Here is an 18470-nt window from a genome sequence, read left to right as displayed (position 1 = left end):
GCTATAAGGGCATAGCCAATGGCCAAGCCGCTGACCACCGCTGAATGATACGTTGCGTTTACCAACAATTTACCGTCTGTAACTGGAGTAGTCATTATAACATTATATGAGGGCTTACCTCTAATTGAACTTGTTGTTGTGTAATCGGGGATGACGTTTTCTCTTCTCCGATCTTATAAAACAACCATACCACCGCTATAGCAACAACTCCTCGTGCATAGGGAGCCCAAGTTTTAATCAGACAACTATGTTCAATATTTGAATAATTGTGGGCTTTTGCAGACTTCCTCGCTAACTCACCCTTTTTACCAGCAGCGACATTTCTAGGATTCTTAGTCACTCTGGCTTGTCATTTCGAAATCGCTGGTATTTCCTCATTCACTTGTTGTGATTGTGCAATCAGGGTTATTTCCTCATTCACTTGTTGTTGCGTCTCCACAATCTGTGGTGTCACTTGAGTCTCCATTATTATTAAGTGGGCACGTATGTTTAAATTGACAATACCTAGCCGTCATTAAAGAGGTGGTCACCGGCGCTAAAAACATTCTGTATCTATGATAAAACTCACAGCTCACTGCACTTATAGCGTGTTCGATGAATGGGTCTTTCTCGAGAGATTCGCATACAGGCGATGTTCTGCCAGGATAGGGAAAAACGTACTAGCTACGGTTGTGTATAGTTGTAACATAGCCGACCCTATTGTTTTAGTCATAGTAGCTCCCAGTCTAGACTCGTTACACACGTACAGTTTTTTAATTTCTTCGTCCGTCATGTTATCAATTTTTTCGATGGTATAATTTTTCCCCAAATATTGGGCACATTTTCCACCGGCTACCAAAGCCGAGAGACTTTCTCTATGTTTATCTAAAGATTTAGCTGTAACTTCTTCAGCATGTTAATCAGGTTTTTTGAGCATTTGTTCAATAAGTTCATAGCATTCCATAATGTATTACCTAAGGAGATGTTTAAGTTTAACATAATAAAATATGGCATATCCAATACAGCCTGAAATAATAAACTGTTGCGAAAGAATTAGGATTTCAAACCACATTATTACATAATAACCCCTAATGTTCAATTTATCGTATTTTTTTGCTACTTTTGCTATATTTTTGCTATACTTTTGCTTAGCGGTTGCTATTTTTGCGATAATTTTGCTTAGCAGTTGCTATAATTTTACTTAGCAGTTGCTATTTTTGCTATATTTTTGCTTAGCAGTTGCTATTTTTGCTATATTTTTGCTATTTTTGCTATATTTCTGCTATTTTTGCTAAGCAATTGCATAAGCAGCTTGTTGATAGATTTTTAAAATGAGTTTACAATGCTTCGTTTCCGCTAACACTTTTCTGACTTTATCCCGCTTGAGCTTGGTATAAATAACGTCATTTTCACGTAGACATTCCTCAAATGAATCTCGGTCTTTGCAATTAAACAGGGCTACCCATTTAGTCTGCTCTCTGAGATCTTTCAGAACAGAGTTGTATTTTTTAGTAAGTACCTATACGCTATGCTGAGTATGCCGACCGGAGAATGCTAAATATGAAAGCATATCTTTCTTTTTGGTTAGTTCTTTACTCGCACTGCAGTCGTCTATTATGAAAAGGGTTGATTCTCCTTTGTATTTTTTCGTGACATACTCGTAAACAGTCTTGTAAACGATCGCCCAGATCAACTCTGTGTACTTCGGGGTCATTCATTACCCAATCTCTCGATAGGTATGTTTTATTAACGCTTATAGTCGGACACAGAATAATAATATGGCCGAAAACATCCCGATAATGACTTTGTAAAATATATAGAATAAAAGCTATTTTTCCACAACCCGTTTGCCCGCACATGTGGTTCTTTAGGTAAAAGATTAATAATGGATAGCTTACACGAATCGCCCATTCTGTATATTAAGTTGCGTGTCCATAATCACGTACAAATATATGTTTAATTTACCAGGTGCTTTCCTGGAGCTTCGTTATCTGTATAGTAACACCCTCACTAGCATTTTCTATTCTCTGCCCACTGCCGTGTAGTTGGTCATCGTCCGTTGTTTGCATGTCGAGCCATAGTGCATACTTCGTGGTAAGGAATTCAGCCATCGATACACCCCCGAGAGACAGATCTTTCGCTACCGCATTAACTTCAGGGCTTCGTTTTTATAGAAGGGAGTTTTTTAATCTCATCCTATTGTTGATATGCTCGCATGCCTTGACTATATAGTTGATTAGGCACGCCCTCGATAGTCAATTCTACTTTTGTAATCTTGGGATTGTAGAACTTCTCGGTATCTCTTGCAAATGCTTCAGAGGGTTCCTCGAACAACATTAAAATACCCTTCAATGATCTGACTGGGACATTTAGATTTCTTTTGTTCCTGGTGATCTTTCGGTGTCGAAGCACGTGATCGTACAAAATGGCTTAACTTCCGGTATACTGGTTATGATTTTTTCTGGCTAGTTCAGGATCTGTTATCATATCATACTCCAGTGAGATATTTTTAATTGAATAGCTACTAGGATCTTCAGCGGTTTTGATTACCCTACTGTAGTCATTAAAAGTGAGTTTTGTGAGCCTAGGGATGCTTGATAGAAGGGCATGTGACTATCTAGTAATTCAAAGTCTAGGGGAAAATAGAATCGGTTACCTAATGCATCAGCAACAGCCTTATCTCCTACGACGGTATTATCACCACTATCAGCACCCACACGCAGTCTCAATGTGTTCTGATTTTTTCCGTCCTTTGGCCGTTCTCCAGAGATCCATGTAACAGAAATATACATCGCTGTCGCCAATTCTCAAAACTTCATTACCGCTAATTTTAATCGCAATTTTCTTAACAATCACACGAACTATGTTCTGAACGAGCGCTCTGCTAGTGTCGGCAGAATTCAAACTAATAGTAAATGATAGTCGTGCAGTTCCCGGAACTAATACATCATGTGCGCCGAGATTAAGAAAGCGAACCAGAAGTGTATGATTCTGATCAATGGTACTTGGGTTATTAGTTATAGTTACAGACTGACGAATTGCTTTTACCCCTAATGGATCCCGAAGTCTACGTTGTTGGTTTAACTTGCGTCCGTATAGCGAAGACATTCTTATATTGAAATTATGTAACCTTATGTTTAATATAAAAATGGATGATTTTAATCTAGATGACTTTGATAATCCGAGGACAATCGAAGAGGGTACTGATGAAACCAGCTTTTTGAATCTTAACGATTAACTTTTACAATCAACCGTAAATGATTATTACAATGCCTTAAAAGAAAACCCAATTGGTCGTGACTATTCAAAGTTTATGATAGATAGTAAAGGAATATTGCGACTGCGTGGCTCTCCGGATATTGATCTTATGAATTCTCGTACTCGTAAGCCCCTAGCTTTGTCTACGATAGCCATTAAACATGTCATCAACACTGTTCGTGATGAATTAGGTTTTGTAGACTACTCACAAGAAAAACTTTCAGCGAAGACTACTAAGGTTCTTCGGACTGTGCGTGCTGAACTCGGTAACATAGATAATTTGGAAGAAAACTCGAAACTGGCCTCGGATGGACTCAGAGAAATCTTGGATACCTACTATGATAATTCCACGTTACAGGTACCATCCTCGGAGTTCAGTATTAGAGAATTATGAGATCTTGACAAGCTATCCGAACTCGACAAGCATATAGCTTATGAGAAAACAAATCTTGAACAGGCGGGTGATGAATTCAGTAGACGCCGCGTTGCTGAAAGATTGTGTAACTTAGAAGACGAAAGATCGGCCATCCTCGAAGCTGCTTCGAGTAATAGAAAGGCACTTCATTCACAAATCAGTTGAATTCGAGAAACTATCGATCAAGTCCTCAACCATGATACTACACTGGCCGATAAAATTAAAACATTGTTCAGAGAACAGGGTATAACCATTGCCAGTATTTTAACCGCATTGGGATTTATTATATCAACTTTAACTCTCCCGTTAACTGGTGGTACAGGCGGTACAGCAGGTGGCACACCGTCTAGTGATAGGGCTGGTGTAAAAGAGTGGATAAAAAAGCATTTAAAGGCATTAGGAGAAGCACTGGGAAAGCTCGCTGGGAAAGCCACGTCTGCACTTCCCCGTATAATAGGGAGTATTGTTTCCTGGCTCTTGAATTTATTAGCTAAAATCACCACTTGGCTTAGTCAAAACTTGTGGGCATTGATCGTAGCAATTGCCGTTCTGTTGTACGTATCCGCTAAGAACTATTTAACAAAATCTTGAGTAAACCATCCGCGACTCCACCTACTATTAGCGCTGTTTTTTCATTGATATGTTGTTGATTTTTAGCTGCAATATGCGGTGGCACTTGTGGTTGTGCGTTAGTGGTAGTTAATGTTAATATCTGAATTTATACTTGTTTTTTGTTGATCAGTAGCAATAACAATTTTATTATTATAACCTATCACTTGACCGATCTTCATTTCCATATTACTAGGAGACATGTATAGTCCCGGGGCATAAAAGGTAGTCTTCTTTCGATTCAGCGTACTGTAATACATCTTGATAACGTTTTATAGAAGATGGTTTGTCAGCTGGTGAATTAATAGCATCCTCCACGTTTGCTACAAACTGTTTTTGCGCATCGAGCACCGTCCCAGAACCAATTATTCCCGTTCGTGTTTGCGATTGTGCACAGAGAATTGCCCATACATAAGTTCTTATTGATTCATTAACTCTTACAACTCCTGGGTTAGTAAAAGTATTTTCTGTTTTATCATTAAGAAATTCATTCCAAGCGTTTGCGGTATATAAGCTAAACCACCCTTAAAACTCATAAGATCTCCTCTCCAATCGTTACTTGAAAATTCCCAGCCATGATTAAGATTATGTAATCTTACAAAAAGATTGTTTTTCGGTAACAACTTAAATGGATCGAATGGTTGATGAATCATCGCTTTCTTCTTTAACAGTTCTTTAACAGTTCTTTTTCCGCTGTAGGGAACACCTAGACCATGATTAAGTCCTTTAATACGCCAATCTTTACTCGAAGAAATATTAAATTCCTGACAAATACGCTCATACGCGAACCTATTGTACGGATTATTTGATGCATTCCATCATATGATAAACACAGACTTATTTAGTTCAAATCCTGGGGCATAAAGAGATAAACAACATGCTGTTGTGGCACACCATATGGTAAAGTTTAACTGGTTCTGCCAAAATTGCATTGGATTGTGAAACCAATCATGCACCATTTTATCGCTAGATGCCGTGAACCTGTATTTTTCAAAGATATCAGGGAATTCAACAACAAAATTAGCACCAATGTCACTTAATAAAATCGACTGATTAGTAATGTACGTTGATTTCATATTTAATTTATGATATAGTATCTTTGTATATTTAATATGTATGTCACACTCCCAGGAATAACAAATGGTCAGTCTATTGAACTGCTTCATACTATCGATAACTCGGATGGTCAACTTGAAGTCGCCCTATGTGATGTAACGTATTACCCGCGGTGGACCAATATAAATGCTGCAAGAAATTATAAAAGGTTTTTAATAGGTAACTTTGGTATTGATCACACTCGCATTCTTATACCTAATGGGTATTACAGCGTATGTTCACTCAATGATGAAATTTTTAAGCCTAATGGAATTAGTCTCACACAAAATGAGTCGAATCGTACGCCGAAATTAAGCGCTTGAGAAGAGAATTTACTTCTTGTTGAGATCTTAGCAGAAACACTTGGATTTGATGGCAGAACGGAACAAAAATATCACCCAACCATATAGTGCATGGAGTTAAATTACCCGATTTAGTTCCTTATAAAGAGTTGTGCATCCATCTTGATCAGATCAGTACGGATAATTTGTGCAATGAAAACAAGTCAAAGGGTAAAGGAAACAATATAATTTAGGGTGAGATACTACGAGATGAACTGCATATAATGACATGGATGGTATTATCATTGCACAAACAAAAATATTAAATTCACATTTTGTGCAATGAAAACACGACAAAGGGTAAAGGAAACAATATAATTTAATACACATTGGGATATATATGCTATATTCAAGGGGGCTGCTTGGTCGCACACAGAATGTCCTGTGGACGGGGGCCCCAAGCCATGTAATGCTGCTGCCTGAGGCATGCAATGGCTTGAGACGCCGAACTGTACCCTGCGGGTAGAGAGATAAGGCTACGCTGTGGGTAGTGCAATAGGGGTACCCTGCGGGTATGGATGTGAACTGGTGGCTGCGCCGGACCAGGTAGGTAAGTGTCCTGGGGACGGGGGTTAGTTCTAGAAATAATGTTTAAACAAAGCAGCCCAAAGGTGGTGAAGGGGTGGATGGAGGGTACCAAATTGACTTGACAGAACGATAGTTAAACGGCAAGATGGAGGCTGAAAGGTATTTACATAAATACACATGTGACGTGATTCCTTCACACTGCACATGCCCGGTAGTGAAAGATATCATGGGAGTATATAAGAAATTAATCTACATGGATGTTGGTTTACGATAACACGGCTATGTGAGAATAATACTAAAACAAGGTCAATTGGCCTGACAAGAGTGATAAAAAACATTGTAACAATTTAAGAGATACACTGAGAGCGAGACCACCGGAAGTGGTAGTGTAAACAAACTGCCGTACGAGCACATGGCAAAGGATACAATTAAATATACCAGTGGTGAGTGGTAAAGTAAAGGCGTTAGGGTTGAGATACTACGAGATGAACTGCATATAATGACATGGATGGTATTTTATCATTGCAGAAACAAAAATATTAAATTCACATTTTGTGCAATGAAAACACGACAAAGGGTAAAGGAAACAATATGATTTAATACAGATTGGGATATACATGCTATATACAAGGGGGCTGCTCGGTCGCACACGGAATGTCCTGCGGACGGGGGTTAGTTCTAGGGCCATGCTGGCCTGCTAGGATAGGGCTACCCTGTGGGTAGAGAGGTGTTGAGGAAAAGGAGCAGATTATTATTTATTAGATTGAATGATAGGGTACCCTGCGGGTATGGAATGTGAACTGGTGGCTGCGCCGGACCAGGTAGGTAAGGAATTTTGGGGGGCCCCAAGCCATGTAATGCTGCTGCCTGAGGCATGCAATGGCTTGAGATGCCCAAACGAGGTTGTGTACGACCGAGTGCCCCCAAAGATGAGTAAGATACATGATCACGAAACCTGATAACTGCGAACTAATAGGAATATGGCACGGAATCTGTATTGTAGATTAGGGTCCACATAACGACCACTGTGCGTTAAGCAGAGTCTCTTCTGAAGTTCTAATATATCTCTGGAAACAGTCTGAATTCCAGCGGCCCATAGTCTTAATTAGGTGGTCCTCCACCCGGAGCTAGCTGCGGTGGTGGCAGCACCGATACGGAACGAGTGCCCACTATATTCGTTTGAGTTAAAACCGGCCCTAGTCAGCACTTTGCTGAGCCAGTACAGAAACAATGCCCGTGTGATGGGCTGGTGTTGAGCATCCACAAATAGTGCATCCTCGCTAGAAGCTCGCTGAAGAGTTCTTTTTTCTTTTTTTTCTTTTATTGTTTTTAGAAAGACGCACATGTTACATAAATGGGCTTTCGCCTAGGGTAGCAGAAAGCCCATGACATAAAGCACAACTTATCAGTACATCTTACTTTTTTGTTTTTTTTACAGAAAAACACATACTTCTCACTCACACATTCACTCTTGTTTATATATCATATTGCAGTTTAGGAAAGTACATGGTCTCAAACATTAAAATCTTAAGTACAAAACTAAAATTAAATTGAAAGCTGCTCCTCATTTTCGAAAAGTTGATGATACAGCATCCAAGCACCATAGAATTTCTGTTGATTTACCTGTCTTGAAAGCATTATCTTTTTCAATTTTGTGTCGTGAGAAAGCTTCCTTTTTATAAACATGAAAATAAGGTTTTGTATTTTGGAATTTGCATCTATAAATATAGTATTTTGCAATTAGTAAAAGTAAATCAAACACTTTATCTGTTTTTATGTTCTATTTAACTCCAAAAAGTATCAATTCTGCACAAAATGTCATATCATAAACATGAAAGCACTGGTCGATCCACATTGACACTTCATCCCAAAATTGTTTTATTACATCACATTCCCAAAACAAGTGAGTAATTGTTTCCTTTTCATTGTGACAGAAGGAGCACAAATCATTCTGAGGATAATTGAGTAAATACAGAAAAAGTATTAGTGTTGAGAATTCTGTGGGTAATTTTGTATTGAAACCATCGCAGTTTGACATCCTGTGTTGTACTGAAAATTTTATTACAAATATTGTTCGAATTTAAGTTTTCAAATCGTAATTCCCACTTTTCCTGCCCTTTAGTATACACCAAGTTTACACAAATAAGGATGTGTAGATTTAAATAGGTGCTTCCATTTTTGATCACCTGAGGACACAAGTCTCCTTAATCGCTGAAGAGTTCTGGTATAGAAGAGCTTCCTCAAACTTGAGAACGGGCACAAGCGACTATTAGAAAACAATATTTGTGGGACGCCTACTCGAAATGGATCCGTCTTGGAAGCTTTCAGCAGGATAGTGCACTTTCTCTTAACTAAGTCAAACTTGATGTCACTCAATCAAATGTTAGCCCTGGGATCAACCCTGGCAGCACACATGATTTCTCCACATCTGAGAAACCCGAAGAAGGCAGTTAAGCACATGCATTCCATTACCAGGTCATTTAACAGTCCAAGTACTCCTGCACGCAGTGTACACAAGATTTGCGCCAAACCGTGTAGGTGATGGGAAGTCCTTTTCTTGGAGTAGGAGCTTGCAACTTCTTGTAACCTCTCATGATGGACTGCAGTCTGTTCAACGCCCCGGATCCACGATGGTCGAATATCGTGATAATGCCACGTTGCAGGTAAAAGAACCTCACCCCAGCTAGGTAGGTCTTAACAGTGACATGTTTCAACTGCAGCATAACAATGGGCAATGAAGTACTGTAAATATACCTCGTTCACGGGAGGGAGTCTGTGATAGAACATGGTTTGAAACAGTCCGAAAGTCAGCAAGAACTTTATATAACAGGTCATACCAGTCGAATAGGCGGTCTGAGTGCCCTTGCTGACGACCGCGGACCACAGTCTGTTGAGATGCACATTCAGGGCCACATAACTTGCAAGCTGGGGGGGCACTGGAGTGGGTGTGGTTGAGCATGTGGCGCCAGGGCTTGGAACTTGGTGATCTGCAAACGAGATAGTGAACAAGCAATTTTATTATCTGAGCCAGGTACGTGACGGGCCAATACCACAAAGTTGTTGACTGCTGCTGTCCAAGTGAGTCGGCGCATGAGGGACATGATACCTTTACATTTAGATCTACCCTTCTTGATGATGAACAGCAAACCAGGCACCTTGGTAATAGCCACTGTGCCCCACTGTAGCCGCCGCTGCATCAGTGAAAAGCTCAATGTCTGGAGTAGGTGGGATGTGGAGGTCGTGGAAGAGGGAAATACCATTCCATTCTATCAAGAACTTGTTCAACATAGCTAAATCTTTTCAACAATTGCCTGACAAGTTAACATTGTGATGCAACTTATCAACAGTTGTGGAAAGTTCAATCAAGTAGGAGACAAACGTCCTGCCTGGCACGATCACTCTGCAAGCGTAGTTCAAGTGTCCGAGCAGGGAGAGAAGTTCTCTCTTGGTGCAACTTCTCTTTGTGGAGTATCTGCCAAGGAGCTCTGCTATGCGTTGCAGTTTATCTTGAGGTAACCTAGCAGTCATATGATTTGAGTCAAGAATGATACCTAAATACTCGATCTTTGTAAGGGGTCCCTGTGTCTTATGGAGAGCTTGTGGAATGTTGAGTCTCTTGAAGAGAGACAGTATACTGCTAATGGTCAATTCTGCGTCGTGGCCTGGAGGGTCAATGACTAGGAAGTCGTCCAGCAGGTGTAGCACATAAAGGAAGTCATGATTGTGTTTCAAAATCCAGCAAATGGCCTGAGACAGAGTGTCAAATATTTTGGGGCTAGATTGGCAACCGAAGACTAGCCGGGTGTAGAAATAGTACAGTCTTTCCCACTTGAACCCGAAATATGGCCAGTATTCGGGGCTTAATGGAATCTGCTTGAAGGCGTCAGTTATGTATTGGAGAAAACACGCTCACAAGGTTTTGGTAGACAGAGCATGCCCTGGGGAGAGGGAAAAACCAAGAGGGCGAAGCCCCCGTGGTCTTTCCTGACCCCCCGGGCATGCTCTGTCTACCAAAACCGAGGGAAACTGTTTTTCCATGCTTATAAACCGAAAAAAGAAACTTAAAACAACATTTATCAACATTTTTATGTTTCGAACATACTTTCCATGAACCTTAGCAAACGCGCGTAAAATATCTGTTGCTGGCGTACGGATCTTCTAAAAACCAGTGAGGCTTATCAACACCTCTGTAGCCTCGTGGTACACTCACTGGGCTACAGATATGAAGGTTGCGAGTTCGATCCTCGTGAATATATACAAAACATTTGTCATTTGATTTTACATTTCATTACATGTTACAATCTGAACGGAAGTTATATTAATAAAATACCCAGGACATTATATAAAATCCCTGGGATATTATATAAAATCCCAGGGACATTACAACGTCCCTGTTTATGAGATTTAACCCGACTGGAAAGTAAAACCTCACAATAGGTTTTAATGCCTATAGAAAGAAGTCTCTTACTTAATAGCGATCCCAATGAATAGGTTTTATAAATCTGCCTTACACATGAGGGCCCCTCCTCCAATATCAAACGTTTCTTCCAAGAATATTTCCCCTCGGCAAGTCCAAGTGGACTAACCCTGTATGTGTCATAGGGAGACCCCTGGAAAGGCCCGATAACGTACTGCTTGGCACATTCTTTCCTGACAGCTGCGGACACATCCACTGGATTTCTCCTGGCACCAAGGTTGTTGCGGCATTCCACTGTCGATTTAGGCACAGAGTCTAACATTGGATTGAATCCTGTCTCCAGGCCAGAAATGAGATAATCGAAGAAACACCTGTCTGGGTGGAATTGTAAGTCCGCTTTTAATCTCTCAATGTTAATAGGTGTTAACGTCAATGTCTTAGTACTTGCTCTGTCTAAGGCATAGTGTAGTCAATCCTTCTGCGCTTTGTGGCTTTGTGTCTTGCCGTGCTTTCTTGAATAGCAAATGAGGCAGGTATGTATGAAAGGACACTGTTGGCGGCTGCAGCCGCTATCATTAAAGTTGTTACAGATCTCTTGTCCATCACGTCGAAAGCGAGGTCTACCTCTTGAGTCTATGTACGTGGCATTACTGTCCATGTTTCGTCGGTCATATGGAACATGTCTGTCTTGAGGCCTGACAATTGGTCGGCGAGCTGTGGCTATACTTGGGCAGACATCGGTGCCGTGGGTTACACTTTGACACACTGAACACGTCCTGGTAGGTCTCCCTGAGGAACACAGACTGTAAAGTTTTGAGTCTCTCATGTCCCATCGAATGACAACTCCTTTTGCCTCAAAAGCTGCCACACGAGCTGCGAAAAGTTTGTGGTAGTCGTAGTAGCATGTCCCGCCGTACAGAGTAGCAAGTTCGATCACTGTCTGCTCGTGGCCATCCAGCTGTTTCCTTTTGGTATCATTGTTCTCACAATAAATGTCTTTGTAAATACCGAATGCCTGAATAAACTCTCCGAGTGTCAGTGTCCTATTCGGCCTGGGGTCATCTTTGAGCGAGTATACATTCCCCTCGAATTCAGTTACTCTAGTATCCAAACTGTCCTGGTTAGGTAATGTCAACAAAGCCAAATTAACATATTTACCTTCCTGGATCTTTTTCTTTAAGGTGGGGGACACTGTGTGGATATGAGGTAAGGAGTCTGATGGAACCTCTGTTGAGTTGCTAGCGGGTGTCAGGAGAGAAGTCTCGATACCACTCGGGTATTTGATGTAGAGTGGCCTAGTAGATGCATCGCGCTGAGCCCTGTGGTTGTGATCAGTTGTCTAAGTTCGGCAATTTCCTTTTGCAATCCTGCCACCGAGGGGATCACAGGGACTGAATCTGTCAAGCTAGATACATCAGGCTGGGGAGTTGTTGGATAGACTGATGAACTGGTAATGGTACCCGGCAAGTTAGTGTTGTGATTGCTGCTTGGCAAGTCTTGTTGACACTCGGAAACGGAAGCCATGGTGTTTGTCGTCTCTGTTATGGGATGTGACATGGAATTCCCTCGGTTGTTTTCAGTATACAGCTTGAACAGCAGCCGTCTGTTCCACGATGCAGGCACGCTGACACCTTGACTGGCGAGACGAAGTCGAAGGTCAGCTATAGTGAGATAAGGAGCATTCCTAGTTCTGGGCATGCTGCAGTGGTCGCCATCTTGGTTTGGGTCAAGGGTCGCCTCGTTAACCCTACCAGTACTTGTGTTGAGACTAGCAGATCTGCTGCAGACTTGACAGAACAATGGTTAAACGGCAAGATGGAGGCTGAAAGGAATTTACATAAATACACATGTGACGTGATTCCTTCACACTGCACATGCCCGGTAGTGAAAGATATCATGGGAGTATATAAGAAATTAATCTACATGGATGTTGGTTTACGATAACACGGCTATGGGAGAATAATACTAAAACAAGGTCAATTGGCCTGACAAGAGTGATAAAAAACATTATAACAATTTAAGAGATACACTGAGAGCGAGACCACCGGAAGTGGTAGTGTAAACACATGGCAAAGGATACAATTAAATATACCAGTGGTGATTGGTAAATTTAAGGCGTTAGGGTTGAGATACTACGAGATGAACTGCATATAATGACATGGATGGTATTATCATTGCACAAACAAAAATATTAAATTCACATTATTCAACTTGAAAGTCCTTCTACTCTGAAGACAGCTATTCCAGTCAAAGAAGAAAAAATATAATAGCGGTAGAAAGGAATCTTTCTTATCATAACAATATAAAAAAATAAAGCAGGGTATTATTTCAGACCTCAAAATTTCTGTATTAGATTTAAAACATCAACCTGTACGTATAGGATACTTGAGTTTAACACTTCAGATTATAGATAATGTTTGATTTCATATTTAACTTATGACATATTCTCTTTGTATATTTAATATGTATGTTACACTCCCAGGAATAACAAATGGTAAGTCTATTCAACTGCTTCATACTATCGATAACTCGGCTGGTCAACTTGAAGTTGCTACCTGCGATGTAACGTATTACCCGCAGTGGACCAATATAAATACTGCGAGAGATAATAATAGGTTATTCGTAATAGATGATTTATTCAAACCCACAATTATACCTGATGGGTATTACAGCGTATGCTCAATCAAAGATGAAATTTTTAAGCCTTTGGGAGCTAGTCTCACACAAAATGAGTCGAATGGGATGTTGATTTTAATCGCTGGAGAAAAGGGTTTAGATATTGAATGGGGCTTATCAATTACACTTGGACTTAAAAACTCTGAAGGAGGAATAATGACAGAAACACAACCCAACGAAACAGTGCATGGAATTAAAAACGCTACGATAGAAGTCTATAGCAAAACATTTGGTTTTGTGAAACCTATGGGTGAGTGCACATTTCAGTAATTCAAACCTTATATGCTTTCCTGTTTCACCAAGGATACAGTTTGGTATGAATTCTGTAGATGCAAATTTGAAAGTAATGGAAGTGAAGCTGGGGTCAATTTGTGTTGAATGGATTGTCTGGGTATAGTATAGGTAATGATGGTTCTGGACCACTTCCACTGGAGCCAGATTTATATACCTATACTGCTACTACAGAGGGAATTTTATGTGCAAAAATGATGATGAGTAGTATAGGTAATAGGGGTTCTGGCTCACTTCCTCTGGAACCGGATTTATATACCTATACTGCTACTACAGGTGGCATTTTGTTATGCCAAAATGATTATGCGATTCAACGATAGTCATAAGTCGTATTAAAAGAAATATCAATATTAATTAATAATGAATAAAACTTACTATAGCCCACGAGGATATTGGAAAGGTGTAGGAGCAATAAAAAAAATTAGCCACCGCGGCTAAGGTATCTAAAGATGTGGCCAAGGATTGGTTAAAGAAACAAGCGATGTGGTAAATATACTTACCGGCACCGCGTTATATACCGAGGAAGAAGTTTGATATTTTTACAACGAATGAAGTTCATCAGGCTGACCTCTTTTTTCTTCCCCACGATAAGGTAAGACGCAAAACGTATAAATACGCTTTAACCGTAGTGGATGTGGCTAGTCGATACAAAGAGGCTGAGCCATTAACCTCGAAAGATTCAACAGAAGTAGCTAATGCACTGAGCCGGAATATATAAACCCAGACCACTAAAATGGCCTAAGCTATTTCAAGTAGATCCCGGTCATGAGTTTATGGGATCAATAACTAAACTGTTAACAAAGCACGATGTCGAAATCAGGCGTGGTGAAAGAGAGCCCCACCGCAGTCAAGCTATCGTTAAAAGATTTAACAGGACATTAGCGTAACGTTTGTTTGGCTATCAGTATGGGATCGAAATGAAATCGGAACGATTAAGATCAACCAAATGGGTGACACGATTATCAGCCGTTGTATCAGCGCTGAATAATGAAGTAACGAGATTAATCGGGAAGAAACCATCCGATGCGATTAAAATGAAAGCCGTGACTTCCGAATCTTCAGCACCAAGGAGAGGCAAAGAACAAAAACTTCCGGATAGAGTAAGGGTAAGATATTTATACCAGCCCGGTGAACTCGAAGGAGGCCTACATCGCGCAACCGATCCGATTTGGTCCCTTAAGACATATAACATTTGTCGATTGGTTATGAAAGAAGGAGAGCCTATTCTTTATTATCTTAAAGATGGACCGGGCAGGGCATTTGTACATGAAGAGTTGCTCATAGTTCCCAACGATACGGTATTACCACCCTAAGTAACCATAAGCATAGGTAGTTACACCATCCTTATCAATCCATCTCTTTGTATCTAAGGGGGATAATGATGTCTTGTTCATTCTTAATCCATATATCCTGTGATTGTAACTTCTTAAAGAGTTCATCTCATGTTTGAACGTTCTACCATTGAATAATGCATCTTTATACTGTTCGTTTTTTATATGCTTTTTTACCACATACTTCTTAACACCCTTAGCTATTCTTATCTCTCCATTTTGACTTCTTTATAGAATACATCTTAGGTCTTAATCCGACATACTCCGCTATAGGAGTCCCAGCACATTCATCCTTCATCTTACCTAACACCTTTTTATTTACTACGTTGTGCAGTGGATTATCTTTTGGGTAATCGCTCGTGTCGTACATATCTATTTTTTCTGCCATATCTTTATACACATCCTCGGTTTGTATTTCCATCAACAAAGAATCTGTGTCGGTATATAACACCTCGCCTCTGTCGCCGTATTGCTTCTTAAGTTCGTTGTAATAAAAGTCATACATTAAGTGTTTTGACAAGTCGAGAATACTCATACCGACGTACACCGGTCTGTTGAATTTTATATTACTCTTCTGCATATGCAACGCGGCTAAGTCGTTATCAAATATCTTGCTTCTGTTAAAAGCCGGACTGGCTATAAGTTTCCTGAGTCTTTCTTCCTCATTAGATCTGACTAATTTACCATCAACACGCTTCCTTAGATTCTCCATAGTTTTACCAAATACTGAGTTATTCATGAGCTTATATAGATTCTTTTCGATATCGCTGGTAGCTATCTTTCTTAAATTTGTGTTCAACCTTATATAGGGCTCCATCCAAGGACTTTGATCAAACTTTAGAACTCTGTGTATTTTCTTAAGTTTCATACCTAACGATAGCTATAAATGGAGATTTCTGTAGTGAACTATATATTTTGTCTTATCCATCAAATTTGGTACGAGTTTTTCTACGTTAGCTAACCTACTATGACCCATCAAGGAGTGTTGATATTCCGACATCCAATCTTTATTAACCATTAATCTTTCGGGAGCTAGCGGATAACTGTTATGATCTTTATGTAACGAACTTGGATATTCCAAGTCAACTTTTAGTATGTACCCTTTATTCGCATCATTATTATGGATATCATTCTCATTGACACACGCAAAACCACCCTTGGGTAAAGGTTGACTCATAGCCCATCTGTACAAATTTTTAGCTTTGAGATATGATATATGTGTGTCGGGTTTACTCAGATCAGATCAGATTTATTATTAGCCTTAGAATACTTTTTCGCTGCCATCGATATACCAGCTCTTAATCCTTTCTCAATAAACAAGTGCATATCGTAATCTGTGAGTAGGTTTAGTTCTACGCCGGTCTTCTTCAACAATGCATCCCACGATAGTCCGGGACTGGAATAGTACCATGCTGGGTCGAAACCGTATTGTTTTAAACATGTCTTTCTAAATATCTCGAATATATCGGCGAGTAACAGTACATTGGTTTTTAAGTACAGATCGTGATAATCACCTAAATTCTTACCACCTAATTTATCCCACACTGTCAGAGCGTGTTCATAATTGGCATCAGTTATTTTAGATTCTGTTTAGTTACTATAGAATGATTCAAGGGGTGGTAATTTAGTCGAATCTAGACCAATCATCCATATATTCATAAGGATATACACCTTTTCTCAGCAACAAATGACGAGTTATCTTATCGGTATATTTATTTGTTATCGCAAAGTCATCGGGATTGTTCGCATTAGCTAAATTGTCCTGGGAAGATAACACAAACTGTTTGGAGTCTATGAATCTAAGCCCATTACTTTGCTTTATTCTGGCTTTCCCATCCTTGTCCCTATAATGTATAGTTTTAGTCAATGAGAACGATTTGTATTTTTCCATATTGTTAGGAATGCACGTTAAACTGCCGTCGGTCTTTGAGATAGCTTGCATGATGAGATGTGAATTGTATCCCCTAAGATTATGAAACACAACGGGGATGGGTATTGTTTGAGAATTCATTTTTAGTTTCAAGTTACACTTGTTATGCGCGGCCCCCCGATAATTACCAGTGACGTGGCAATGATCTCTTACGGAATCCCCATTCAGGGGTTTATTACAAACATGACAACTCGTTGACTTCTTATAGGCCCTCCAATCATCCCTCGTCATACACATGGGTTTCTTACGCGATAAATTTTCCCTGATTATTCTCTCTTCATATTGTAGATATTCTAGGAACTTTCCTGCTGCATTGGGACCTCGGTAAATCACGGGCGTGTTTGTTTTCCCATCATACCTTACAACTATATATCCAAACCTACAAGGAATATGTTCTTGAGTTTTGTACGTAAAACTATCTTGATTATTGCTATGGTTGGTATTTTCTATGGGTTTGATAAGCGCTTTGAAGTCGGCGTAAATTACGTATGGTACTGGCATTTGATTACAATAATGTTCAAATTTTAATATATATTTTTCCCTCTTTAGGCATATCGATCCTGATAGCGGTCTGCCCAACACCTCTACAGTCTTCTTATGCGCTTCTAATAGATCTTGTCTGCTGTACCTATGTAGGCATCTTTCGCAGAAATATTTCTTTCCCTTATATTTAGTTTGATTGTATAATAGACTGTTTAAACTCTTTATCCATGTATAATGATATTTACCATCTTTTTCGATCAGAAATGAATTGATTCTGGGGATATGTTCCGGAGCGAAGCTTATCCTGTGTACAACAATTCCTTTAGAATGTCCGAAAACATTTATAGCTAAATTATTTTGCTTTTCCACCTTATCCATTTGTGATATTGGTCTATACCATCGAAGTTGAGTCCATCGTTTTGGGGATAGCTAGAAGGTCTATCCGGATTTTTGTCTACAGGGAACAATGCAGATCTTATCATCATTCTTAAACAGTCATCGGATTTATTTTTTACATTAATTATGGCTTTTTTCTTTTTATAATACGGGGGTAAATCTATATAAGATCCACCTTTGAAGGGCATATAATTTGCTATATCTAAATATAAACTATCGATTTTATCCACACCCCAACCCGAACCTCTATTAGTCTAGCGTTCTAAAGTTTCCTGTATCCTCTGAATTGATGTATCTAATGATGCGTTTATAGTATCGGATTCGGTTATAACTTCTTGATTGCTTCGGAAATATGGTTCGGTATATTCGGTACTATCATCTGCGCTACTTTTACTCAATAACATTTTAATCGTCAGGTGGTATTTTATACTATGTAAATCATCTAACTCCTCGTTAATTTTACTCGATATGATGGGCTTAACATCATTAACATCCATGTTGGAATTAATATCCATCTTCCAACCTCTTAGATATTAACCAACGCCGGCGGATGTGGGTACAAATATTAATTCTTGTTGTTTATTATCAACATCGTCAACTGATTTTTTTATCAACATCTAGTAAAGCAATGAATTCAGCTCTTCTCATTCGAGAATAACCTCTCAGCCCACTGTTTTTTTGCTTGAGCTTTGAGTTCTCTAACATTCTAGGGTTTGTTGTA

General features: G+C 39.6%; 1 protein-coding gene and 1 pseudogene across 4 annotated transcripts in view; one reads left to right on the top strand and one right to left on the bottom strand.

Annotated features, from left to right (window-relative positions):
* The window catches only part of LOC139445614 (RNA polymerase II-associated protein 3-like), a 383319-nt gene that overhangs the window by 326570 nt on the left and 38279 nt on the right, over positions 1-18470 (top strand). The window contains exon 9 of one of the 4 annotated variants that reach the window (XR_011651874.1): positions 10883-11029. The exons of the other annotated variants lie outside the window; for them this stretch is intronic. The gene's annotated coding sequence lies outside the window, so the exon portion shown is untranslated. The remainder of the gene's footprint in view (positions 1-10882; positions 11030-18470) is intronic. 4 annotated transcript variants of the gene reach the window in all.
* Positions 8344-9513, bottom strand: LOC139445284 (uncharacterized; annotated as a pseudogene).

The sequence above is a fragment of the Haliotis cracherodii genome, unplaced genomic scaffold, assembly GCF_022045235.1.
Source record: "Haliotis cracherodii isolate W230 unplaced genomic scaffold, xgHalCrac1.p SCAF_6, whole genome shotgun sequence".
NCBI classification, from domain to species: Eukaryota; Metazoa; Mollusca; class Gastropoda; order Lepetellida; family Haliotidae; genus Haliotis; species Haliotis cracherodii.
Note: the sequence above shows the minus strand (reverse complement) of the source record. Positions and strands in the feature narration are given on the sequence as shown.